We start from the raw sequence: 27,295 nt of genomic DNA on the forward strand, positions 1-27,295 counted from the left end.
CTTTTCATATATTTAAGAACAATTTTCAGGTCCTTCTCTGTCAATTTCCTGCTATCCTTTGCTCCTATTTCTTTCAGGTTGTAGATCTTTCTCATATTGATTTGTGGATTCTCTTTATCTATTAAGGAAATTAGCCCACGATATGAGTTACAAATAACTTTTCCCCAGCTTTTCATTTGTGTTTGGACTTTGTTTATGGTAGGATTTTTTGAACAGACTTTTTTTTCCTTGTTTTAGAGGGAGAGTGCAAGCAGGGGGAGGGGCAGAAGGAAAAGGAAAGAGAGAATCCCAAGCAGGCCCCACGCTCAGCACAGACCCCAACTCAGGACTCAATCTCATGACCCCAAGATCATAACCTGAGCTGGAATCAAGAGTCGGATACACCCGACTGAGCTACCCAGGTGCCCCTTGGCAGACTTTATTTAAATGTAAAACAGAATTTAAGAAGAATTTTGCCCATTCCCCGCTTTGTCTCCCACGGTAAAATGTTTCCTAGGGTTGAGATATGGGCCCCAATAACGTGGTCTTGGATTCCAACCCAGATTCTAGGTTCTAGGCAAAGGAAGGTGATAGTCTTATCCTGTTCCAATGCCGCATCTCAAGAGGTTTTTGGACAAAAGGGAACAAGCGCAGGGAGAGCAAGAAAGAGGGTGAAGAGGGTTGAAATTAAGTCCCATGAGGGATGGTGACAGGACTGTGTCTTTGTGCCTGAAGCAGATTCTCTATGAATATCGTCTTGGGCAATGGGCCTGGCCATATGATACAGAACCTGGGTGGCTCAGTCAGTTAAGCATCCAACTCTTGATTTCAGCTCAGGTCATGATCTCAGGGTTGTGAGATAGAGCCCCGCATCAGGCTTACTGGAGGCGGGTGAAGATTCTCTCTCTCTCTCTCTCTCTGCCCCTCCCCACAACTTGAGCATGTGCACATGCATGCTTGCCACTCTGCCTGTAAAAAAAGAAAGAAAGAAAGAAAATTTCCAGGCTGATGATAAGGCAGAGTTGGGAGAGAGGGAAAGGTGTTCCAAACAAAGGGAATAGTATGTATCAAGTTTTGGAGTCTTGAAAGACCTTCCTGTCTTCAGAAGCCCAAAGCAGATGTAAAAGTCTTGAGTGTAAAATGCCAGGGTGGTGAGCAGCCAAGCAGGAGGTGAAACTGACAGCCAGACTTTTAGGCAGAACATTCCAGGTTTCCAGATGAATGGGGTGTTGGTGTGCACTAGGATTTAGCAGGCTTAGCAACCTTCTTTCAAAGCCGCACCCCAGATTGAGAGCTGGAAGAGAAAAGTGTGAGCTATAAATCCCCAGCTCCTCCTGCTGTGCCCAGTGCTGCAGAGCCGGGAGTCTCCACGGCTCTCCAGTCCCACTGCTGCGACCCCAGCTAGCTAATCCAGCCTCCTGGCCCATCTGACACACACTTCCACTTAACATTTTGTTAGCGACTCTATAAACGAGCTCTCCCTGACCTTCAATCCCTGGCTAATTGCTGGTTTCATGTACAAGACTAGCTTAATTTTACGTGATAATTACCTGAGAGTGGCAATACATATGGCATTGCATGTTGGAAATGTCAGGCCTGGGAAACTACCAAGTGGCCGTAGTCGGGGGCAAAAGGAGGAGGCAGCTGGGTGGCGGGGGCCTCGGAGAGGCAGCCAGGGAACAAGGCCACGAAGAGAGAGAGGGAAGATGCCGGGTGTAGTCTGAGCTCTGGAGAACCGGGACCCCAGCCTGCAGTAGGGCTCAGAACCCACTGCTGGCCTGGGACATCCAGGGGCACAGACCAAAGGAGCAACTTATGCAATGCTCAGTCACACACAAATACACACACACACACGCACACACGCACGCACACACGCATGCACGCACATCATGAACAAGCACTGACCAGATTGGAGGCACCGCACATCCACACTCAGTCACCCACTCAACAAAGGCTCATGGAAGACCTACCATGTGCCAGGCAGTGTGTGGACAGTTGGGCTGGTTTCGAATCCCCACTCCACTTGGAAGAAGTTGGAAACAGGAGAAGGGCGTGTTTGAGTTGTCACTGTTATTTGGAGATATGCTCCTGGTATTAAATAAGCAAGACAGGAATGCTCAAAAGACTTGCAGTTCTCGGTAGAGTGTCATCCGATAAAGAATTGGCCCACCCAAACCTAGGTAAAAGGCCCCACAGCTAAGCCAGGGCCACAGCCCGGAGAAAGCAGAGGGGACTCCGCCCTCTTGGGAGTTTACAATCTGGGGAGCACAACCTTGGCAAAGGGGTTGCTGTGCGTGGGATAATTGGAGTCAGGAAAGATGACTCAGAGCATTTAGCAGGTGAACCCACAAAGTCCGGAGCTCAGAAAAGACCTCCTTCAAAAAGGGCCATGCATGCCCCCAGTGTCTCCAGCTCGTGCCTAGAGCAGTCCTTGGCATACCAGTGGTATCTATACCACAGGCCCTATGCCTGGGTGCACACACATTCTACAGAGGGATGACCTGGGTTCCCTTTTTTCTCATCACCCCAGGGTATGGGGCAAGGCAGGTGGGCTCCAGGGCCCTGGGGTGGTGGGACAAGGGAGTACAGGCCGAGAAGGAGAAAGGGTATCCCTGGCCAGCCAGAATGGCCCTTCCACAGGAGGAACATGTGCCCACCCACTCATGTGTACACCCACTCACACACACACACACAGGCCACAAGACAAAGCGAGAAGCACACTCTCCAGATTAAGGCAAGTTTTAAAAACCCCTTTTGCCTCCTCACCCATAGAATTGTGGACTCCTGAGCTGTGTTGGAGTAAATTACTTGCTTAATGAGATTTCAATTAACAAAAACAAATTAAAATCACTTTGGTAATTAAGCTGCTGTGAACCTTGCCAGCAGCTCTCCCTCAGACCTCAGCTTTCCATGGGGAGGGAGCTGAGAATGGGGGATCCACTCCACAATGCTGCTGAGACTGAAACAGGGCCAGGAGCTCCCTGCCTTGCAGACAACACCCCAGGAGCCACAGCTTCCTGGAGCCATTCTATGGGCACCAAAAATGTGGGTGGGAGACAGAGGCAGCACAGAGCAGCCAAACTTCAGTTCAAATTGTAGCCCAGCCACTTGGCTGTGTGAGCAGGGACATGTAATTGACCTCTCTGAGCCTCAGTTCCCTCATCTGTGAAATGGGTATAATGATGCCTGCATCATTAGGTTATAGGAGAATTTAGTGAATGAATGCATGTACCCCAGAGGCTTTTAATCCACTTTTTCCTTTGTGGGGGGAAAGCCTCTCACAGGGCAAACTTTCCAACCTTGCATTTGCATTGTCCTGAATCCCAAAACACTCCCTCCCCCGCCTCCTTGCCCTGTCCAGTCCTGTTTTTCTCTGTTTAGGTAAGGAAGGATCTACCACCAAGGTCCCCTGGGAGGTGAGGTGAGGATTCTGCCAGGTTCTGTCCCATTCAGGCCCTTATCTTTTTACATCAGAGCCAATAGTTAGGATCTGGGAGTTAGAGAGTTAGGGAGACATTTCTTCTCAGGTGGCCTGGAGAATACTCCTTTCCTGGGGTTACCAAATCACCCACACTTCCTACATGAGCAGCCTAGAGAGTTAGTACAAGTACCCATAGCCACATGGCACAGACGAGAAAACTGGCTTCAGGATGTACCCAGTAACAGTTCTCAGTGCTGGCAGAAGTATACATATTTAGTCTCATGAATTTTTAATAATAAACTTGTAGTTTTAATTTTTGAGTCACTGTTTGCTACCTCCATTCAGAAGAACTGAAACAGACATTTAAATTAAAACAGTATTATTCGGGACACCTGGGTGGCTCAGTTGGTTAAGTGGCTGCCTTCAGCTTGGGTCATGATCTCAAGGTCCTAGGATCAAGTCCCACATCGGGCTCCTTGCTCGGCAGGGAGCCTGCTTCTCGCTCTGCCTCTGCCTGCCACTCTGCCTGCCTATACTCATGCTCTCTCTCTCTCTCTCTAACAAATAAATAAATAAATAAATAAACAAACAGTATCATTCAACGGGGCACCTCGGTGGCTCAGTGGGTTGAGCCTCTGCCGTCAGCTCTAGTCATGATCTCAGAGTCCTGAGATCAAGCCCCGCATCGGGCTCTCTACTCAGCAGGGAGCCTGCTTCCCCTCTGTCTCTCTGCCTACTTGTGATTTCGCTCTCCGTCAAATAAAATCTTAAAAAAAAAAAAAGTATTATTCAAAATTCACAAAAATAAATCCATAATAGATGTAAATAATGAAAGTTTTAAGTGATTTCTTTGGTTTTTAAAGTTTGGAACACCTACTTTTGAAGTTGTTAGAGCAAAAATAGCATTAAGATTTGGGGATAGATATTCGTGTTACATGAGTACATTTGATATAAATAACATATTTTATTTATATACACACACACACACACACACACCCCACAAATGTTGTTTCCTCTGTGGTGGCTGAAATTAAAGATGGCCTTGTTGTATGTGTTCATTCATTTGTTCAACAATTTTTTTTCGTCCCATGTATTATTTAACTCAACAGCCGCTTGTTTAATGCCCGTGAAGTGCCACAATGAACAAGTCAGGCTTGAACCCTGGTTTCAGGGAACCTGTGTCCTGATGATGAAGATGGACATGGGACACAATGCAGTGAGGTGAAGATTGCAGAAAAGGAAAGGTAGGGCCTTGGAAGCTTATTACAGAAAAGGCAATCTTGGATGCGGGGGCGAAGGGGGAAGTCTGCCGTAAACACTTAATTTTTTGTAATTGGACTAAAAAGAATTTATGTGCATACTTTAATGAATCCAAGAGTTTCATAGCTAGTTAGTAATAGAACTGAAAGTAGACTGAAAAGCCTTATGGTTCCCAGGCAAATGATTTTTTTTTTTTTAATCTGACACCAATTCTCTGGATAATTTGAACAGCATCCCGGTCTTGAGTGAGAGACATCCTAACATGGGCAAAAGAAATCGGAAATCTCTGACTGAGATGGTCCCACCATCCATGCATCCGTCAGACCACGGAGGTATCCCCATTCATACATCAATGTCAGATAGAGGAGGTCAACCTTGACATAACTTTGTTAGATGGAGGAGGTCAACATAAACATAACTTTGTCAGATGGAGGAGGAGAGTGTGTGTGTGTGTGTGTGTGTGTGTGTGTGCGCGTGTGTGTGCGCGCCTGCACAAACACCAAACAGGACTCGGGCTGATGGGTGTCTTAGCCTCCAGTATCTTTGAAGGAGAGGCTTAACACTGCTTGGTCTCAGCAGCTGCACCCTCTCTGCTAAGTGGCTAACCTCTAAGGTGCCATTTCAACCCATGCTGGGAGCCAGGGCCAGGGGAGAACCTCCCAACAATCAGACTCTCTCACTAACCTCACAGCCCAGACCCCTGCATACCCCTCTGCCCCTGGGGATGGGAGAGGACAGGGTGCCATCCTTCAAACACCCAGCTTGGGTGCACCTGGAGATGTCTCCATAAGGGGAGTCCTCTCCCTGCCCAGACTTTACATGGTGTATTTTACGCTGACTTCAGGCAACCAAGGGAGGAGGACACAGAGTTGTACTTTCCAAGTAGCTGGAAACCCTTAATCAATGTTAATTGGTTCTAATTAGCATATGTTAATTAATGATATTTACTACAAATTAAAGGTATGAGTGTTCCCAGAGGGTTTCCTGTTCATCCAATTAGTGCCAATTAGTTGCAATTAACACGTGTAAATGAGATTCCATTGAACCCAAAACAAACAGCACAGAATCTCTCAGATTCCCTTTTGCACCTTTTCAGTCAGCCAAGGAGCTGGGGGTGGAGGGTGAGAAGTGAGGGTGGGAGTGGGCAGAGAGACCCTTAGGCTGACCTGGAGGGAGATAGTGACTCTCTCTGTGTACCAAGGAGGAGAGAAGGAAGAGCCAGGCAAGCTGCTGGACCAGCTTGGCTGCTGAGGCACTGACCATGCTCCCAAGTGCCAGGGGCCATGCCTTGCGCCTTCCTGCACCTGCCAGGACCTAACCCAGTGCATGGCCTGTAGTAGGTGCTCAGTAAAAATTGGCTGAGTAAAAGGTTGGTGCCCTTGCATCGAGGGCCGATCTCTGAAGTCATAAAACTAAAGGATGAATTGATTAGGAAAACGTGTGAAGTTCTCTTCTCCACAAGTTCTTCCCAGGGGCTCTCCCAAGGAGCAAGATAGTATTTCCCTCTGTGACATCATCTGAATGTCTACAGAGATATGACTCTACCACCAGTGTTGCCATTTCTGCATTTTAGTTCCTTTTCCCTTAACCACTGAGGCCCCAACCTCTGGCATGATGGTAACTGGATAGAAAAACAGCCAGAAAGGGCTCCCCGGAACAAGGAAATGCTACTCCAAATTCTTCACTGTGCAGAGCCTTCTGTGAAACTGTGATGTAAGATAAAGCCCCCAATAAGTTTATTGCTAACCTGCTTTTGCTACACCAAACCTTCCCTCCAAGTTGACATTCATCATTTAATAATATTTATTCATCACTGTGTACTGGGCACTATTCCAGCGACTGAGGATAGGGCAGTGAACAAGTCGTCCGCAAATCCCTGCCCCTCAGGGAGCCCATAATCCGTGAATTATCATGGATCCAGGGCCAGACACACTTGGGTTCCTATCCTGGTTCTGCCTCTCAGCAGCTGGGGAGAGGGGAAGGCTGGGTAGAGAATCTATCTGTGCCTCAGTTTATTTCCCTGTAACATGGGTAGAAGAGACCTGTCAGCTATCTTGCAGTCATGTTGTTAGGAAATTAAGCTTCTTCCCTTGTCCCATCTTGGTAGGCGTGAGGCAGAATTTGGAGGTAAGCCACAAGGAAGATAGGAGAAAGGGAAGCAAAACTCCCTCAGAGCCTACAAAAGCAGAGTTTGATTACATTATCTCTATATCTGGATCTCTACACCCAGGCTGGCCACAAAAGTCCCTCCAACCTGTATGTAGCACGCCATAGCTTGTGGCCAGCCCACTCATCACCCCGGGGCAGGGAAGCAACGGGTACAGGGAAGGGAAATGCTTCTAGGGTCATATACAGCTGCCTTGGCAGGAGCCCAAACCCTTGGCTCCTTTGGCACAATGTCCTTTATCCATGGCCTTTCTGAGTGATGAGAGACACAAATGGGGTCCAGAAAGGGTCACTCCAGCTGGCCACGAGCAGGGACTGGTCCACCCCTGCCAGTACATGCCTGGCCCAAGGTCAACGTCTGCACATCTAGGCTCCCGCATGCCAGCTCGGCCAATCCCCCCGGCCAGAGACCACAGCACATATAGCTTGTGTCTCCTCCCTCACCATCTGGACTCTGCACCTCCATGGACTCTCAGGCAGGGTGTTTGATCATTTTACACTGCTTCAGGGTCCCCTTTATAAAGCCAGAGAGTCTGCCTAGATAGTTCCTAAAACCCTTTCAGAGCTGCGGTTCTAGGATTCTGGATATCCTCCAAAGAATACAGGTCCCACGGCTATAGTATATGCCCCGACATTCACAGCTGATGGGCAACAGAATCAAGCCATCATTTCCCTCTTCCTTTGGGGATCCCTCTCACCTGTAATGGCCTCATGGGTCCCCCCAACGCCACCTCCAGGCCTGTGCCATCACTCTCCATCATCCTCCACCTCCATCCCAACCTTCTCCTGCATAGTGATGAACCACCAGACATGGTCCCCAAGTCACCAGGCCTTGGAGAAAGTTCTCCTTCACTCTGATCAAATCTGAAGTCAGTCTGGAGGCCAGTGGGAGGAATGGAGCTGATTGAGTTTAATAAAAAGAGCTCAGCTGGGCGATCTTCCGGGAGGAGTGTGTGGAAATGGAAATCTGCACTGGGGCTTCCTGGGGCTCTGTATGTCTTTCCTATCACTGCACCCCACCCTGGGGGCCAGCGGGATATATTGTGGGAGTGGGGGTGGGGGTTCTGGGAGCAAGTGGAAAAGACTTTCCTGACTGCCCTTCCTTCCTTCCTTTTATTTTTGGACAACACAGGACAAAAAAATTAAAAAGCCAAAAAATAAAAGCCCCACTCTTGTGTGCCCACCTTGCGCCAGGCACAGCGCTAGGTCATTTACTCGACTTACCTATCCTGAGAGAGGAGGGAATTTGCTGAGATCATCTCCAGGGGCCCTGGGCATCTTGGGCAGGGTCTGGCTAGTTTGGGGACCAATAATCAGACAAACTTGGCCACAACGAAAGGCAGAGCAGATGGGTTGGGGTGAAAAACAAGGAAAGCGCGGGCGGCTGCATCCCTTGGCGCGCACAGACCCCTCCTCTCTCTCCGCCAGAGGGACACAGGCTTTGGGAACCCACAGGGGACATAGACCCCGGGGAGGAGGCTGACACTGGAAGTTTGACTGCAAGAAGCCAGAGGTACAGTGAGGTGAGGTGAATTCTCTGCTCTCAAGGACAAGGAGAGTTGCCTACAAACAGGAGTTGTGGGGGCCCCAGAAACTCTGGGATGAAGCAAAGAGACATCTGCCCAGTGTCTCCTCTTTCTCCCACTAAAACCTCTTGAGAAGTGATATCTCTCTAAAGCCAAAGTTTCTGCGATGAGGCTTAACATGGCCACTTTGGGTGGGGGTAGGGGGAGACCTCTGCTCCAGGAGTGTAACAACAGAAAATAATTAAGGTCTAATAAGTTCAGCGTTCCACCTTAACACCTTTTCAGTTCCAGTTAAAACCTCTACTAATTTGCCAAGAAAAGCCAGCCTCACTGGTGTCTTATTATTTGAATCACGTCCTGTCTCTTAATTTAAACGAGAGCCTCACATAAGGATTTTTTTTATTTTAAATTACAATGCCGACTTTCTTCCAGTTGATTACGGTATATGACTCTCTGTTGGAAGGCCATTATTTTTTGCTATGATTTACAAAGCATTTAAAGTGAAATCAATGTAATAAATATTGAAGTATTGTAATAGATAATTCCATATATTTAACTAGAGACACAGCACAGCCCTGGTCTGGGCAGCGGGGAGAGGAGCAGGGGAGAAAACGGGGTGGAAGACTGACCTGGTATTAATGCGAAGGGTGACGTCTCCGCTTTTCTCCTGGATTCAGTTGGCAGGATTCACTGAGTGCTCCCTGAGGTCCTGTACACTGGATGAAGGACTGTGGCGAGTTGTGGGGTGCCCCGGCCATGTCCTCCGGGCACCACAGACTCTGGAGAAATTCCCCTGCAATGGAGGGGACCAGAAGTGGAGAACATCAGAAGCTGTGTGAGAAGCTTGGGGATGGGAAGGGGGTCAGGAAAGGCTTCCCAGCTTCTCCCCTTCTTCCCATTCCCTACTCAGATTCTTCCCTCTCCTTCCCCATCCCCGTGTCCTGTGTTGTCCTTCTTTGGGTGGAGCTCTCTCTAGACCTCTGACTGTAGCAGAGAAACAATGCAGCATTCACAGCCCTGAAAGCTCAGGATGGGGGGGGGGGATGAAAGGGGAGAGGGTGCACCAGTGCTCACCTCCTGGGACAGACCCTCCAGCAAAGCGATGGCCACGTGCTGAGCGAATCAGCTTTGCAGCTGCTTGCTCCCTGTCCTCAGGGAGCTGGGTCGGAACATAGCACCCACAGTACAAGCCAAGGCAACTTCCCCAACTGGGGCCTACTTCACCCAGGGACAGGAGCTTTGGTGTCTCTTAAAGGCAGACATTAAGCTGTCCTCCTACCTGCGTCCCCAATTGCAAAAAGTACCCACAAGCAGGTTCCTTTCCAGCTGCCCCATGGGGAGCCCCCTGCTTCTTCCCATTCTTGGAGGGTCACACATCTGCTCCCAGGAAGGCTCTTGCTCCCAGGTTCCTGGATTGATTCAGAAATTCACACAGCACCGGTGAGGGAAGCACACAGGGGGCACCAGCCTGTGGGTTTGTCCCCATCACACACCTCAAGTGCAGGTAATACACTCTGTCCACAGAGCCAGTCAAGTGCCATGGAGGTCTTAATAAAGATTTTGCGGTCTATACGCTGCAGGCTTGCGATGGAGCGTGGCTAGTACGCACGCACGCGCACACACACACTTGCACGTGTAGCGGGTCTCAGAGGAGGAAGATGTATTGCCCCTTGCCTTCCCACCCCAAGCCTGAACCCAAGCCCCAAGTCCCTAGCTCTGAACATTTTCTACCATAAATCCCAGGAAGGGACATGCAAAGGGAAAGGGAGCAGAGAAAAGAGATTTACAGCAAACTTGCTTCCTGACACCTCTTTGGCCCATCCCATAAAATAACAATATCACCAGATAAATCACACAGAGTCTCGGGAGACCTTACCCTTGTCCTTGTGGGGTCTTTGGAGGGAGTCAGTGGGTCATGGTCAGAGGGTCGTACCCAGCTGGGTTCTCCTTGGCAATATCAGCCCTGTACAGCATGGGGCAGGGGTGTGGGGGGGTGACTCAGGTCTAATCCCTGGAGCATTGAGGGGAGGGGCTAGAGAATAGGGTGAGGGTAGAGAGCATTGGCTGTCATCATCCAAGAGAGAATGTGGCATGAGCAAATCCCATCTCAAAACCCTAGCTGTGTGACTTTGAGTTAATTACTTAATATCTCTGGGCCTTGATTTATGTCTCTGTAAATGCAGGCCATAGACTATCCCCCAGACAGGATATGTATGAGGAGTTATCAAGAATAATATACATCAAAGTTGCTGGCATACACTCAGAATGTAGTTAACTATTGGAATCACAAGTGTTTTCCCTCCGCTAAGATGCAAAACCCCGTGGCGGTGTTCCCAGCAGAGGGGATCGAATGTTAGCCCTCTCCAGAGAGACACCAGGCTGCCCCCAACCTTTGGCTGTTGTTTCCATGTTTGCCTGCGATATTGGAAAGGCAGGGCTCCCCGTTAACTCACAACGTGACTGTGAGCAAGTTTCTTCCCGTCTCTAGGCCTCAGTTCCCCACTTGTAAAGTGAAGGGGTAGAAAACACTCGGTCTTGGGGCACCTGGGTGGCTCAGTGGGTTAATTCGATGCCTTCGGCTCAGGTCATGATCTCAGGGTCCTGGGATCGAGTCCCGCATCGGGCTCTCCGCTCATCAGGGAACCTGCTTCTCCCCCCTCTCTCTCTCTGCCTGCCTCTCTGCCTACTTGTGATCTCTCTCTCTCTGTCAAATAAATAAATAAAATCTTTAAAGAAAAAAAAAGAAAACACTTGGTCTTTAAGGTCCGGTCCGACATCACATCACCAACAATTAGGACCGATTCCCAGTGGGCACTGCAGCCAAAGAGGAGCAGGCAGGACGGAGGCTAGCCGTGAGGCCAGATGAGGTGGGCATGGGCATGTCGGCTGGGAAGAAACAGTCACCACTGTGTGGGAAGGAACTAAAGGATTTCAGCAGGTTGGTCATCGCAGCCCTGACCATCACGAGCAGGAGACCCCCTGATTACAGCCCAGAGCACCGGTCTGTGTCCATGGCCTCCTAGTGCTTCGCCTTCAGCCTGAGGGAGGGCTGAGTTCCCAGAGGTAGACCTAAGTGGGCAGGAGGCCCCCTCCAGCTTCATCCCACACACCTGGGGAGACCTGGGCTTTCCTGTATCAGGGTAGCCCCCCCTCCTCCAAACCCCAGCCCCCAGCCCCAGTCTGGCTCCCCAACCTCTTAAGCATCTCCCTAGGAGTTCTTCCCAATCCTCTGGCCCCAGCATTCCCTCCTCCTTTCCTTCCTCTCCCTCCTCCTATCCCAGGTCCCCTCTTCTCCTCTCCACTGCTGCTACGTGGCTTTATTTTTCCTCCCTCTTCTTCCGCCCCCCTCCTTTGTTCCGTTCTCATCCTCCTCCTGGTTCTCCTACCTGCTCCTTCCTTCCTTCATTTTCTTCCCTCTGACTCTCGTTCCTGGAACCAAAGGTGCCACTATCCTGAGGGAGTGACTCCCTGGGGGGCTGAGGAGCTGGAACCGGGCGTGCTCTGGCCTGACCGACCCCCCACCACCACCCAGGGTCTCTCCAGCGGCAGGAGGATCTGGAGTTCACCCGCAGGGCAGCTGTCAGCCGCTCCAGAGACGGATGAGTGAACGTGTAGGGGGTGGGGAGGCAAAGGTGCTCCGGAGGGAGCCATCTTCAAATAAAAATGTGAAAGGAACATGCGGGATGAAATGATGGGCTGTTTTATAGTAAGCCCTGCCCAAGGCACCTCTGCCCTAAGACCCGACCGTCCTGCCCCTGTCCCTGGCCCTGAAGTTTCCCTCAGCACACAGGCCCATCAGTGTCCCCAGTCCTTTGGGTAGGCCAGAGAGCTGGAGACACCCTCCCCACGCACACACACATACACACAAGTCCCCAGACCGTTGCCCCTCTCCCAACTTCCCCATCTTCCACTGAGGGACGGGGATGATAGGGAACCCTGGCAGCCTGTTCTCAGAGTGATGTCTGGGCTGATGAGCGCCCCAAGGCTGGCAGGCCTGTTAGGAGGCCTTTGTGGGGGAGGAGGGAGGAGAAGGGATTTTCCATTCTCTAAGCAACTGGATTACACAGTCAGGAGATCAGGGAATAACTTGCTGCTTAAGCTGCCTCTTCACAGCCCAGCCTCTGCCCTGGCTCTCACCCTCCCATTCTCAGCAGGGATCTTAACCAGCCTAGCCTTGTCTGCTTTTGAGTTGTCTTTTTCATGGTCTGAGTCAGCCTTAAGGGCAAAACCAAATCTCATCTCCTCCTACCCCTCAGAGCTATGACCCCACAGAGGAGCTCAAACGGGACCAGCTTGCCACTACCTCCACCACCAACCCTCACCTTCCATGAAGATCTCAGGTCTAAAGATGGATCCGGAGAGTGTGGCTCAGAGAGGTAAAGTGACTTGTTCTGAGTCACACAGCAAACAAAGGGCAAGGTTTCCAGACTATGGCAGGATTTATGGGAGCATGTTCTCTGCAAAGTGAGACAGGTCTATGCCAGGGACTGGAAGGAGCCCTGGACTCTGATGTTCTTACTAGAAGGAGGTTTACTCCTGAGCTTTCCTGAGCCCCTACCATGAGCTTTAGAGGGGTGGGAGCCCAGCTCCCATTTGGTTACTTTAGGACCAGACCAAAGCAGGTGGTGGAGGGGAGAGGAGATGGGAAGGAGATTAGGTTTAAAGAACGCAAAGCATTAAGATTTGGCTCTATCCTTACCACTAACTTGCTGTGTGGCCTTGGGCAAACCACCTCCCCTCTCTGAGCTTCAGTTTATCTTCTCTGCAAAATGGCAGTAACTTCTCTTTCAAAATTGTTTTGCAGGTACTGGAAGAGATCAGGCTTAGCACCTGGTATCTACTAGCTGCTCCAAGTAATGATAGGAGCAAGACTGTATTTCCTTTATCCTGAGCTGTGCCCACTCCCCAGAACAAGGAGCTCCACTGCACATTCGAGCAACTGGTTCTTCCCACTGGGAGGGCAAATCCATCATGTTCAGCAAACTAGTGCCCCACCCCGTGTAAGGTTATTGGGGGGTCATGCCCCCACACCCTGTGTCCACTTTCTAGAAAGAGGCCCAAAGATCCCCACCCTAGCTCCATGTGGCACCTTAGACGCCTCTTGCTGACAAGAGGGTCATCTCTGACCTTCCTAATGGCCGACGTTCCTGCCAGCCAGAAAATTCTATGATCCTTTGACCTCTAAAAGCCCTGTCCTGCTAATGGTTTTATGATCTTCCCTAGGCATCCTCTCTGTGCCCTCCCTAACCCCCAATCCCCTTTCAGTAGGTCCTAGTCAAAATAAACAACATTTATGACCAGAGCAGGATTCAAGGTCTGCATTGCAAACAAATGCGGAGCCCTTTGAAGGTGCCTGGGGAATCCATCACATCCTGGGGTGTGATGCTCCCCAGGCCCAAGGGGAGGTAGGCCCTGGGAAGGGGCGCAAGCGTGGGAAGCTGGGCTCTAGCTCTGCATAGACGATCTGAAGATCCTGTGCGGTGAGTGGGGCTCCCTCCCTAGCAAGAGGCCTGCTGTCAGTGCAGGGGAGGTGAGGGGGAAGGAGGAAGGGTAGCTGCTGGGATCAACCACCTTTAGCACCGTATGTGAAGGCCTCTCTGGGGGCCAAGACCTGACTTGGCATGTCAACAGGGGGGAAGGAGACAAAACAAAAGAAGGGGCGGGGGGAGTCAAGAGGCAAATGGAGAAATAGCACACGTGGACAGGAGACGTTAAGCTGAAACCACAGGGGTCTCAGGCCCCATCACAGTGCCCACCTGGCACACTGGAGCAATTTCCCTAAAGAAGACTAGTCGGGGGCACCTGAGGGCCTGTCAGTTAAGCATCTGCCTCCGGCTCAGGTCATGATCAGGGTCCCGGAATGGAGCCCCATGCAGGCTCCTTGTTTGGGGAGTCTGCTTCTCCCTCTCCCTTTCTCCTGCTCTCTCTCTCTCTCTCTCTCTCAAATAAATAAAAGCTTTAAACAAACAAATAAATAAATAAAACTCGTCCAAACACCTTCAGGAGAAAATCAACCCAGCCGAGCCTGTCTCGTCAGCCAGCTGGTGGAGCTGAAGAGAGAGAAAGAGTGGGAAAGCGAACCAGCCACGGCTGATTTTCTCTGGGGGCAGGCACCCCAAACATCAACTCTGGGGAGTGATAGCATAGAGGCAGAAATGGAGTCTCTCTGTCTAGAATGAACCCTCCTGCTCCACCACCCCCCAGGTGGAAGGCTGAACCCCTGCCCCTACTCTCGTCATCACTCCCCAACCAGAAAAAGGGCCCCCCAGGCTGGCAGCCCATTCTGCCCAGCTCTGCCTTCCACCTGCCACGTGGATAAGACACCCCAGCTGGGCTCAGCCTCCTTCGGCAGGTGTGGGGCTGCAAGCCGATGTGTTTTCAAGGGGGGCTGGCTCTGTCTGGTGAACGGCTGTTGGAGAATATTAAGGTAGGATTCCCAAAGGCCCAAGTCTGACAGCAGCTTTCTAGGACACGAAGCTCAAGGCTTTCTTCAGCCACCTCGCCAGCCTCTAGAACTGGGGCATGGGCCGAGGGGCGGCTGTTCCCAGACTCAGAGCTGGGGGAGGGAGAAAACATTCCCCCACCCCAACCCTCTGGGGGCCTGTGCCTTAACATCTACCCTACTAAAAATACTCTGCCACCCGCCAAGTTGGGTGGGAAACTAGACATAAAATATGGGCAGGTAGCAAGGTTTCTATCACAGTGATCAGGCGCCTGCTTATAGTATTTGCATATATGGCATATAATTAATGTTTGATGAGTGAGGGTGTGAGAGATGGGGCATTAGAACAAAGATAGAAGGAAACAAAGAGACAACTGGAAAGGCGGACGTGAGTTTTTCCAGGATAGGTAGTTTGCTCAAAAATTTTCCTTCTTGGGGCGCCTGGGTGGCTCAGTGGGTTAAATCTATGCCTTTGGCTCAGGTCATGATCCCAGGGTCTTGGGATAAAGCCCCACATCAGGCTCTCTGCTCAGTGGGGAACCTGCTTCCTCCTCTCCCTCTCTCTGCCTGCCTCTGCCTCCTTGTGATCTCTGTCAAATAAAAAAAATAAATAAATAAAATAAAATCTAAAAAAAAAAAAAATTTTCCTTCTTGGGGTACCTGGGTGGCTCAGTGGGTTAAAGTCTACCTGTGGCTCAGGTCATGATCTCAGGGTCCTGGGATCGAGTCCCGCATCGCATCAGGCTCTCTGCTCAACGGGGAGCACGCTTCCTCCTCTCTCTCTGCCTGCCTCTCTGCCTATTTGTGATCTCTGTCTGTCAAATAAATAAACAATTTTTTTTAAATTTCCTTCTTCCTAAATGGAAAGAAGAGTGATTTTAATGGCTTTGTAGGATCTCAAGTCAGTGAATCAGAACTTTCAGCAGAGTGCCCTGGTGCCCTGAATGGTGCTTTATATATTAAAAGGTCCTCCAGAGCACAGAATTTTAGGGCTAGAAGGGCCTTGGAGAGTATCTAGGCCAGTGGGTCTCAGCATTGGTTGAATATAGAATCACCAGGGGTGCTTTTAAAAAAATAAGATGCTGGGCACCGCCCTCCCCCCAAGAGAGTCTGATCTAATTGGTCTGGGATGGATCCCAGGTGTCTGTATTTTTTAAAAAGCTCCCCAGATGATTCTACTGTGTACCCACCATGGCTGAGAACCACAGGTCAGGGCCAATACTTCACTTTACAGAGGCAGAAAGTAAAGCCCAGAGAGCAGGTTACCTAAGCTCACAGACAAGTGGCAACAGAAACAGGACCACAGAAGCCACTCAGGTATCCTGACATTTAAATGAGCAAATATAAGATTGATCTTCTTCTGGAGGCATCCCTAGCTGCAGAGACCAGCTACGCAACCCCTTGTCCCATCCCCTGGGGTTTCATGTTATTTTCATCAGAGGCCAGGCAGGCTGGCAATGTTGACCCTGTTCCTTCTGGCCTTCCATTCTGGAGGCCTCAGGGCTCATACAGGGCAAACACCCAATTCAAATACTGTCCCGCAGGTCTGGAGCCTCTGAGAATAACAAGGCAGCTGGGACACTGTGGCCATATGGAGCTTGTCGATGGACACCGCAGGTGTAGGAGGACGTGTGTACAAAGGTGCCCACGTACACAGATGCACACTCAGGTAGGAGCCTCCGTACAGAGGTGCTCGCGTGTGAGAACACTTGTATCTGTGCATGTAAATATCATATCTGTGTAATGTAAATATCCACCCATGGGATGGTCTGCATGTTCACAGCAGCATCCGTTTACAGAAGGGTGGGAGACCCAATGTGTCACTCTAATATGCGGGTGTGTGTGTGTGTGTGTTGTCGTGTACATGTGCATAAACCTGGACCTACACTTATAGCATCAATGTTTACACCTACCAGTGGAGGCCCACCTGTGACAGTGTGTATGTGGCCAGCCAGCCCTGGAAATATGTAGGACTGGCAGCCTGTGGGTGCAGGGGGCAGGTTTACATGGCGAGAGAAGAGGTGTTTCTACTGCTTCCATCACATTCCTTCAAGTAATCGCTGAGAAATACATGCATCCAAAAACTCTATCTTTCATGCTTAAATATATCTCGGTGTATATAAACGAAACACGATATTGTGCCAGCTGAGATGCTACCCATTAATATTGTTTATCATTGATAGGATTAAATAACCCATGCAAGGCCCAGTAGCATTTCTTACAATTTTATTTAACACTGTTTCCGCCAAGTGGCATTTGGCAAATTCCGACCTATACACTTCAGATGACTGCAACCAGTGCATAATTTGCAGACCTTCATAGACAACACATAAGAAGTATAAGAGAGGAGGGTCCCCCAACATTCTGACCATCCCCATCTTTCTTTGAGCTGACTTATTCCCTCTGCTTCCCCAAACCTGATTAAGACCCCGCCCTTCGCACTTCCCTAGGAGGTCCCTGCCTGTGACTTAAAGACAGATAACATGGAGGGTGAGATAACACTCTAAGCCCAGGTCTCTGGAATGTCTCTGCCCCTCCCCGGTCTGGGTCTGTCAGAGGCAGCCCCAGCCCCAGAATGTGTTAAAATCGGGAGACCAAAGGAAGCATTTTTATAGGTTCTGCAGACCCTCGGGGTTGACTGACAAAGTTATTCATTCAAAATGAGGGAGAAAAAGGGCACTGAACTTATCAAATTAGTAGTAAACCCTTCATTAAAAGAGTCACAGAAATGCTTCTTTTTTAAGGGGAAGCCGTTATCATCCCTTGAGCCCAAATGAGAACCAACTCCAATGTAGTTAGGGGCCTGCCAAGCTCTCCTTTCAAAATGTGTGCCGCCCCCTGGCCTAGGCTGTTGGCTAAATTATAGATGGCCTGAGGGAAAAGAAAACTCAAGACCTGGGAAGTCCAAACTTGGAACATGAGCAAGAAAATGGCAGAACCCCAAATGAAGCTCACGGAGGCCGAAAATGCGCCTTCCCAGCCATTAGGCAGTGAAAAGTGGTTGCATTTACTTCCCAAAGCTGATGAATAAATGGAATTTGTAGGTGTCCCCACAGCTTGCTAAGTCTTCTCAATCTCCCAGGAACCAGGGCCAAGATCCCACGTGGAACATCCAAAACGGCTCTGTAGGATCTCTGTTTACCATCCCCAGGCTTCATTTTGGCGTGGCACCAAGACTGAGCCAAGGAACTCCCTACACCTGCTTCCTGTGTTCTAAGTTTCTCCCATTTCTCCCCTACTGAGATCCCCAAGGCCTGTAAGGTAAAGACAGCCCAAAGGAGTTGAAACAGCAATTCACCCAGCCCTGTTCCCCAAATCCTCTGCCACCCACAATGAAGCAACCATCCGAGCTGTGTTTCCATAAGCCCCCGGCCCCTTTCCACCAGCAGGGATATCAGCCAACCTGCTTGGGGGACAGCTGCTTGCCAGCACCAAAAACGTATTAGACCATCTTCACATCACTGAAGTCAAGAAGTTGGCTCTCCAGAGCCTGATGTCGTGGGCTGCTTCCTGAGTTAAATACAGAAAAAGAAGTTTCCTAATGTTTGGATTTAGAAGTAGGAATGGTGAAAAGCACCCATCAATGTTTGTGCCTCTCCCCAACAAAGACACACACACACACACACACACACACACCCTGTCCATGCAGACAAATCATAAATCATCTCCGTGGCTGAACATTTTAGCGTTCAACAATATTCTCGGAGGTCCGAGGTTTTCGGGCAAATCCCAGGTCTGTGCACAAGGACACTGCATAAATCCCTCCCCTTATGAAAGGCCAGTCTGAGCAGATGGGACCAGTCTTAAGTAAACGGCAGAGCCCTCCCTCCGTCCACCTCAGGAGGAGCGGCAGGGGGCTGGCCCTTCCAGCCCTGGAGAGCAGAGTGGCCGAAGCTGCTGGTTCTGGGGCTCATGCTCATATCCCCAACTTATCTCTCAGAGGGAATCGTCCATTTGACCACACAATCCTCTCCCGCAAGGGGAAATCAGACCTTGAAGTCAGACTAGAGGAGGCCTTCGCAGACCAAGTGGTGGGCAGAGTTAAGAAAGCAAACCTGACTGCTGGAGAGATTGGCAAGGGCTCGGAGGAGGGAGAGGCAAAAGGGCCCCCCTCGTGCCTGGTGGCTCTGCACACTGAGTGTGGAGAAAATAACCTCATAGCTCCTCCACTTTCTGATAATCTGCTTCATTAATATTTATTAAACAAAAGATTTAAAAAAAAAAAAAAAAAAAGGAAAGGCCAGATAATTAAACACCCAGTGGCGGTAGAGGATTCCTCCGCTGTGTTCTCTTGCTGGCCCCCCACGTGCGGCCCAGGCCAAACGTGTGCACTGTGCCATCTTCCTCTTCAGCCCTGCCCATCTCCCCAGGTGTGTCAAGAAGACAGGAGGCTGGTGGTTGGAGAGAGAGACAGACCCGGGCGCCCCAGGTGCTCACCAGGAAATGCACGGACTGTGAAATTACACCAGGGCTGGGCAACTTACCACTACACCGGAACCCTTGGGATACTGAAATAATTAACTTGCTAATCAGCTACACCTTGCTCTTTCCTTTCTTGCTGGAAAAAAAAAAAAAAAAAACAATCGCAGATCGCCTTCACATCAGGTTCTGGTGTCAGTCACTTGGAGACAAATGATGCCTGAGAAAAAAATACACTCTCAGCCTCCACGTAGACTGTAGTGGGTCATACTGAGTCAGGCCTCCTCTTCTTCCCCACCCCTCCCGGCACCCCGGGAGGCACCCAGACACAGAATGTTTCTGGAGATGCAGGGTGGTTTTTTTTTTTTTTTTTTTCTGTCCACACCACAGAGCTTTTCCATCTCCGCTAAGCTCTCTCGCTTTCAGCCCTCTTTAGCCTGCTTGCCGGCGCTAAACAGCCAAGATCCATGTGGAGAAAGGAGGATTGATTAGAATCGTAATAATAATCCCTGGCATTCGTCCGGCTTTAGCGTTTACAAAATGTTTGCACACATTATCTCATTCGGTTGGAGCTGGAAGGGACCTTAACAATCGCTTAGCCCAAGGCGGATGAGGAAACTGAGGCCCTGGAAGGTTAAATGACTTCCCCAGAGGCCCCAGCTATGGACAATGTGTGGTCGCCCCCCCCCACCCCACCGTATTCATTGTCTAGAGGTCCAGGGCTGCCTCTCCTCCCCTGAAAAGAGGAAAAGAGCATAATCACCTCTTTGGTCCACAGTGGTTACAGACCAAGAAATCACAACCTTAGAAGAGGAGGACCTGAGAATGAATAGAGCTCTTGGAACTCTTGGAAGAAAGGGTTTGGGGGGCTGGGAGTAGGGAGACTAGTCCAAGTCCTGAATGGCACACATCCATTAACACACTTCCCTTTCTCTCTTTGTCCCCTCATCTCCCCCTTCTCTCTGGGTTCAAAATTATGAACACTGTGCAGTTTGGGATCTAAGGCTTAATTCAGCCATAGGTCCCAGGAGGAAGCGGGGAGTGGGGCATGTTTCTCGGACTCCAATCTGGCACCTCCACTCCCAGGATTCTCAGCATGACGGGCTCGCGTGTGCATATGTGTGTCCACCCAAGACATTGGATTTAGCAGTGAAAAACAGGCATCTTGATCCTTTCACAGATCAGATGATTTGCAAATTAATAGCTCTTTTCCCCCAAGGCTCTAAGGAGATGGGGGAAAAAAAAAGATTTCTGGTGAAGAGAGGGAAGAAAAGGGTAGAAAAATATAAATCGGGGAAAGAAAGCACAATGACAGTGGGTTCTGTAGGAAAACACTTCCTCGCCAAGGTGCGCGTGTGTTTGGATGTGGGTCTCTGCTTTTCCACCAGGCCACCTTGCCCCCCGGTGCCCCAGCCTGTCGGAAAGGAAGCGGCTCCTTTGTGTGTTCATTTATTTCTAAGCCCAACTCTTTTCCCTCTAAAACTCCTTCTTCTCCCTGTTGAGCTGACCATGCTTCTGGATTTATGAAGAGAGATGTTTTAGCAGAAATCCCCCAGAGTGTCCCATCAGCCCTAAATCCCAGGCCCGCTCACCCCCCCAAGACCCCATGACACACAGCATGCCAACACGGCCTCCTCTTGCCTATGCATTAGCCATCCATTGTGGTAACCTGACATCTCTCACACATAAAACCGTAAGAGAGAAATAAAATATCTGTCTCTTGGCGAAAATAAAGCTTTGCCTCCCTCCTGATGTATAGGATATAAAATAAAGCCGCGGCTTCAATAGTGGCTTTTCCTTATGCCGGAGTTGCCTTTGCACACACGGAGACAATGAAGACCGATGGTTTGGGACGAGGCCCAGCCTCCTGGGGCCGCCTTCACCCTTTTTTATTAGCACGTCTCCCGCGGCCCCATCTCTCCCCACCTTTTTCTTTCTTCTTCACTTTCTTTCCTTTCGAGTTTGGATTTGCCTTTTATGTGTCCTTCTCTTTCTTTACTCTGGAACTTTATTCCTCTTGTTCACTTTCTCTGTACGGCCTGACAGAGACAGGGAGAGAAGAGCCAAGTTTCTCACCTTCTCAGACATGCCCGCCATGTCTCCCCGCCTTCCCCCTTCCCAGACCCCTAGCTCTCTCAGGACTGCCAGCCCCTATGACGAATTTTGCTGTTACTGCTTGGGGATTTGCTTTGGTCAAATGTACAAATGTTCCCAAGGGACAATTAAGAATGTGTTTAGTGGGGGAGGGAAGTGGATTTTCTTTCTTTTTTTTTTTTTCCCCTAGGGAGCTTCCCTTCCCTTCTCCTTCTTCTCCCTAGGCTAAGTGGTTTATGGATCTCAGCAATTATTTATTTAGCCTCGGTGGAGGGCAACAGAGCAGAGCTGCCACCTCAAAGGGGTGACAGTTGACATTCACCTCCCAAACCCAAGCCTCGAAGCTGCATCAGCAAACCAACTGTGGGCCTTGGGCCCTTTCTGGCCAGCTCAGCTACCAGGGAGTTGATCCAAGACCAACACCCTCTTCCCTGCCTCTTTCTCCAGTCCTGAGAACTGAGGGTGCTGTGGGAGAAAATAGGAGGGTTCCATCCCCATGACAACACACAGAACTGGCCCCCTCAGGGTCACTGAGACGGGTCATCTGTCTGCCCTCTCACACACTTGACATTGCATGCTCTCTACTTTTTTTTTTCCCTCCTCTGTCCCCGGGAGGCCTCACTCTTGCCAGGTGCACTGCTCTTTTCTGTGCTTCTGTATCTCTCCACCTGTGCATGAGTGGGTTTGTTTCTAGAAGCTTCTTCCCATCCTTGCTGTGGCCTCATCCCTTCTGAAGCTTTCCCTCCTACCTACCCAAGGCTGCTTCCCAGCCCATTTGCAACTTCACCTGCTCTATTAGGGGCTGCAGAACACATCCCGGCCCCAGGAAGGCTAAGTCATGACTGAGAGGAAGGGGTGCAGGGGCTGGGCTCCTGGGGAAACAGCGGGGAAGGGGGAACTTTGCTGTTGCCCGAAGGTGGGGCACATCCAACAGAGGGGCAGTGGGTGGCTTCTAGTCTCTGAGATTGATGAAAGACTTCCGTGTGTACGTGGACAGTTCCTGGTCATCTGCAAGATCAGGAGATCTTAATGAATACAAACATGGAGAGGCTGGTGAGGTAGCAATATCTATTGAATCCTGCCCCCCCAAAGGGGAGGGGGGCTTAGAGCTGCCAAGTCCAGAAAAAATTTAAATCTCAGTCCCAAACATGGTTAGTTTTGGGGGTCTTTCCCCCACATCTTTGCTATCTCTCCAGATATCTGCAGTGACCACTACCATTAGGTAAGGGGCGAGAGTCAATTAGTGAGAGGATTAATTACTCTGAGGCATGAGCCCCGTTTGTCTTCCTTACCGGGTGTGAGTGTGTGTTCAGACGGAGGAACATGGGCACGCACCCAAATACACATTGTTGTCACGCCGTCTTAGACGTTTTATTTATTTGTTGGATTCCTGCCCAGAGCCGCTCACACGCTTTTCCACGGGCGCTGAGTCGCCCACCAAACACGCCGTCTCCTTTTCTCCCGCCTACAAACGCAACTGTCACACACGCGCGCGCGCGCACCTTCCAGTCCCGCCAGATGTCCCCCCAGCGCCTGCAGGGTGCCCGGTTGTGCGTGTCTCCCCGCCGGCTCTTACATTGCTGGGTGTCTTTCTGGGGCTCTTCTGTTTCTCCTCCTCTACTCCTCCACGCATTTTCCCCAATGCGTCTTCCCTCCTTTCAGCCCTGCTTACTTTTCGGCATTCCTTGTTTCCCCACTGGTTTTCTGTCCTTATTCCCTTTCCCTGTCCCTCTCCCCTTACTTCCCTCTCTCTCTGTCTCTCCTGCCTCTTCCACTCACCCTCTCCTTTCTGCGTCTACCCACACCGCTCCCTGCTCTGCGGGGCTGCGGCACTGCCTTGCATCTGAGACCGCCACGCTTGACCTTCCCCCCTTTCCAAGCTCAGGGTCCACCCCCGCCCCCAGTCCCGTGGGAAGCCAGCCTTGTTTACCCAGACGCTGTGCACACCGTGAAGCCCCAGCCGGATGCTGCCCTTTCACGGCCTCGAAGTCTCCCACCCCCTCCCATCCCCAACTTGGAAACTACTGCTGGGGCAAAGTACACAGCGGTGCAAGGTGACAAGCCCCCACCCCAAATTTCTCACCTTCCACATTGCACTGGCCCAGGGATCTCAGGTCAACCCCCCTAACTTGGGTTTCTTTTCCAGGGGAAAAAAGGGGGTAAGACCGACCCCCCTCCCCGCAGTGTGATTCAGGGGAGACAGTGATATTAACTGTAAAGTGGTGCACACAAGTAGGTCATTTCCAGGAGTGAGTGATGGAGTGAGAATATGGCAACCTGAATCAGGAGCAAAAGCAAGAGGGAAAGGAGAGAGAAAGATCCAGGATCAGATCCTAGGGCCCAGGACCAAAGTCTACTGCATTGCATCTGCTGCATCAGTCTACGGAGTCTGTCGGGAGTTTATGTGGCCTATCGGACCCCTCGAGAAGACCCGCTCGCTCCCTCCTCCCTCTCCCTGCACCCACGAGGCTGGCAGCCCCCGGTGCCTGAAGCCCCGCGTTGTTAACCGCCTAGAGTCTGCTCTGTCGCAAGCGCCTTCTTCCACGGCCTCTCCGTGCTTTTCTCGGGGGTGGCGGGCTGCATAGGAAACCACTGGGTGAGCAGAGGAGCCGCCACGGGCGGTTGCCGCTCTCGCATCTACAGCAGCTGAAGGTGCCAGGCCAGCTCTGGTCCTTGGGCCACGCAAGCCACTGGGCAACATGAGGGAGCAAGGCGACCTGGGGCCGAGAACTACGGAGATCGCGGGAGGAAATCGGATGCAGGAGAGGGCGCCATCAATCCCCTCCCCCCAACAGCAGGGCATCTGGGGAGGGCTAGCAGAACCCTTCTGCCCCCAGTTCACCAGCAGGGTGCTGCCTCTCAGGACCCTTAGGGCGATTCTTAGAAAGGAAATTTCCTATTGTGAAAGACATTTCCTGGCCCCTCTGGGGCCTTTTCCAAGAGAGCCTGGGCGTGAGGCGGAGAGGATTCCGTGGCCACAGAGGGCAGACTCTGCTGGGAAATTGATCTTCACAACATCCCGCCTAGAGCTTACTTGCCCTAGGGGAAGTGTGTGTGGCTGTGGGTCTGTGCTGCTTGGAGGTCCTTCCATAGGAAAGCTCCGTGTACTTCTGGCAGTTAAGTGTGGCACTGAGGATGAGAAGGGAAGGTTGGAGCTCTTTGCCCAGCAGCCATTGGTTTAAAGGCAGAGCTGAGAGCTGAAGGAGCTGAAGAGGTGGCTAATTTGGAAAGCGGCGTCAGTTTTCTCTCCATGACTGTGCAACCAAATACATTTTAAAATAAAAACTCAATGGAAACGGGGGAAAAAACATTAATAGAGTGTGCTGTCGCAGTGGAGGCGTTAAATCTGGACTTGAAACCTATAATCGAGCCAAGAGGCGTGCCTAGAGCTGCGCTCCAGGACTCCCTGGTAGACGCTGGGGTTGGTCCCCGCAGACGGGTTTACTGAACCATCTGGACACAGGGCAAGCAGAGCCTGATGCCCCAGAGCCGGCGTCCCGTTCTCGTCCTCAATTCCCCTACCGCGTGGGTCTGCCCGCAGGGAGGGGTCCTCTTTCCACCATGTCGAGGTCCCAAGATCACAGCACCCCCAAACGGGTGAAGCAGCCCCCTCCTGTCCACCGGAAAGAAGGCAGCGGGCCTTGGGTTCAGGAAGGGCCCGCAGCCGGGTCCAGCTGTCGCCCGGTAGGTCCCCGACAACTGCCCTCCACCCCCGCGGCCCCTCTGCTTTGCATGAGAAGGAGCCCAGCTGGGACGGGGGCGGGGGTTGAGCCACTCGGGACTCCGACGGCTTTAGATTCCAGAAAGGGGCGGTTGGGTCGAGGGCGCTAGCGGCGAGAACCAAGACAGCTGGGGGCGGAGGGGGGGAGCATCGGGACCACTTGACTGGACCAGCCCCTCCGCGCGGGTCTCACTCAGCGCAGGGGGCTCGGGAAGCACCTCGGGCTCCGGGAGGAGGGGAGGGGGTCCCCGAGCCAAGCAGCTCCTAGCGCCTCCGCGGGAGCTGGAGTACTGGCTAGGGATCGACTCGCTCCTCAGAGCTTCTGGTCAGCAGCAGGCGCACAAAAACCTAGTCGGATCTCGCGAAGTCGGCTGCTGGGTTGGAGAACCATCCTCCCCATCTTACTCCTGACCTGAGCGGAGCCCTCAGAGAGGCCCACGGAGGGGGCTGATTCGAGAGAGAGAGAGAGAGAGAGAGAGATAACTAGTCTCAACACTCCGCCCGCCCCGCAGCGGGGACCCCCAGCCCAGGTGTTTTTGGAGAGGGTGCAGAGAAGATGTTAGAGGCCCCGCACCCAGAGGTCAGGATGGGCGGAGCACCAAAGAAGCGCACGCGGGACCTCGGCTTTGACTTCCAATGAAAAGGTGATGTAGAAGGCAAGGTGGAAGATGCTGGCGGCCTCGGGGTTGCAGGGTGGTTCGGGCAGAATCTTGAAGGCAGTAAAGGGGCGTTGGCAGAGCCCTAAAACTCCACTTCCGTTGAGCGTAAACCAAATTTTCTGTATCGGCTTCCCGGTTCGTCCGAAGAGGGTATTCCGTTTGCCGAGAGCTGGATCCCCCGCCGGCTCAAGTTCATCGCAATTACGTTTCAGCGCGCGTTTTTCCCAACTTAGTCGCGGGCTCTTGTGTGGGATGTCTGAGTGTCGCACCATGAGAGGGATCAGAAGGCCAATTCCAAAATACCAGCTAGACCTGGCTAGCCACCCAACCTTATTTTCTTCCACACTAAGGTTGAATTCGCCTTCTTAGCACACACTCCCCGCCCCCAAGCAAAAAAAAAAGAGCAAAACAACACGGCCCGCCTTGCCACCTTCAGACCTCAAGAGAAATCCCGGTTTAGCACAGAAATGGTGCTATCAAAACGGAATTCGGTATTTGACTGGCTTTAATCCAGGAAACCAGAGTAACTCTTGGAGACGAGGATTCTCAGGACCCGGACCTGAACTCCGCCTTTGGAATAATCTGCCTCCAGGCAGTGGTCCCGACGTTATATTTGGGATTAGGGAGGTAAGAGCTCCCTGAGGAGAGAACTACAAGGGGGTATGGTCTGCGGTTTGTGTCCGGAAGGTGTTGATAGCCCGGAACCTGGAACAGGGGAGGAGGAGAAGCCGAGCCCACTCAGCCCGTACGTTGCACAGCCGAATCCACTGCAGCCTTTCTGTGGGGCCCCAGACGTCCCTGCTCCCAACGGCCACTACCTCCACCCGCCAGCCGCCACTGATGCCCTGCGGTTTCCCGCCTAGTCGTTTGTTTTTGTATGTAAAAGGTGTCTCCGGATCACAGTTTTCTCACAACTTCTCGCCGGGGTTGCAACTCCTCACCCGTGGCGCTTCCCCACCCACTCCTTTCCCCCTCCCGGGTGCCGCGCCTCCGGTCTCCCCCGCCCCCATCAGGAAAGCGCCGGAATCAACTTTCCAAGACCGCGCTGCGGGAACAGACACCCAGGTCTCTGGGAGACCGAGACCCTGTGGACTTTGGATGGACTGGGGGAGGAGGGACGGAGGAACCAGAGGAGGAAGATCCTGTGGCTCTCCCTCCCCCACTCCCACTAAAACGCGCGCTGTGCTCGGGACAAACTTCTAGGCCAAGAAAGCACGAAGAAGGGAAAACAAAAACAAAAACAAAAACCAACACCCGCTGAATTGCAAAGTCAAACAGTTCACAAGGGCTCCCGGACCCAGCTGCACCCGAACCTTCAACAAGGCTCCACCTTGGATTAATCCCACCTTCCAACAGTACTCTGCCCTCCGCCTGCGCCTTACTGCCGCGCGCTCTCAGTCCTTCCCATCGAAACCGAGGCCTTACCGGAGCAGGAGGGGCTCGGGCACCTCGCTGCCCGCCGCCCGCACCGCGCCGGGCGGCGGATGCGGCCGCCACTGATCCTCTAAACGCGGTCTCCCGGCACTCTCCCCGGCCGGGGGATGCAGAATGGTTTACAGAGGGACCGCGAGCCGCTGATTGGTCGCAGGCTGCGGTGACGTCGACGGG

At 51.6% G+C, this 27,295-nt stretch overlaps 1 long non-coding RNA gene across 3 annotated transcripts; it reads right to left on the reverse strand.

Annotated features, from left to right (window-relative positions):
- Window positions 1–906: 906 nt before the first annotated feature.
- LOC101687204 lies at window positions 907–27,293 on the reverse strand. 3 transcript variants are annotated; one of them, XR_006603730.1, is made up of 4 exons: window positions 27,113–27,293; window positions 18,198–21,252; window positions 8,982–9,145; window positions 907–1,273 (listed from the first exon to the last, which is right to left on the reverse strand). It is a non-coding gene; the product is annotated as an uncharacterized LOC101687204 (long non-coding RNA). The 3 variants fall into 3 exon arrangements; XR_199078.3 differs by adding an exon at window positions 1,950–2,067 and having other exon boundaries at window positions 18,198–27,293; XR_006603729.1 differs by lacking the exon at window positions 27,113–27,293 and having other exon boundaries at window positions 18,198–25,812.
- Window positions 27,294–27,295: the final 2 nt, after the last annotated feature.

The sequence above is a fragment of the Mustela putorius genome, unplaced genomic scaffold (genome assembly GCF_011764305.1).
Source record: "Mustela putorius furo isolate JIRA1106 unplaced genomic scaffold, ASM1176430v1.1 tig00003962_pilon_pilon_pilon, whole genome shotgun sequence".
Taxonomy (NCBI): Eukaryota; Metazoa; Chordata; class Mammalia; order Carnivora; family Mustelidae; genus Mustela; species Mustela putorius.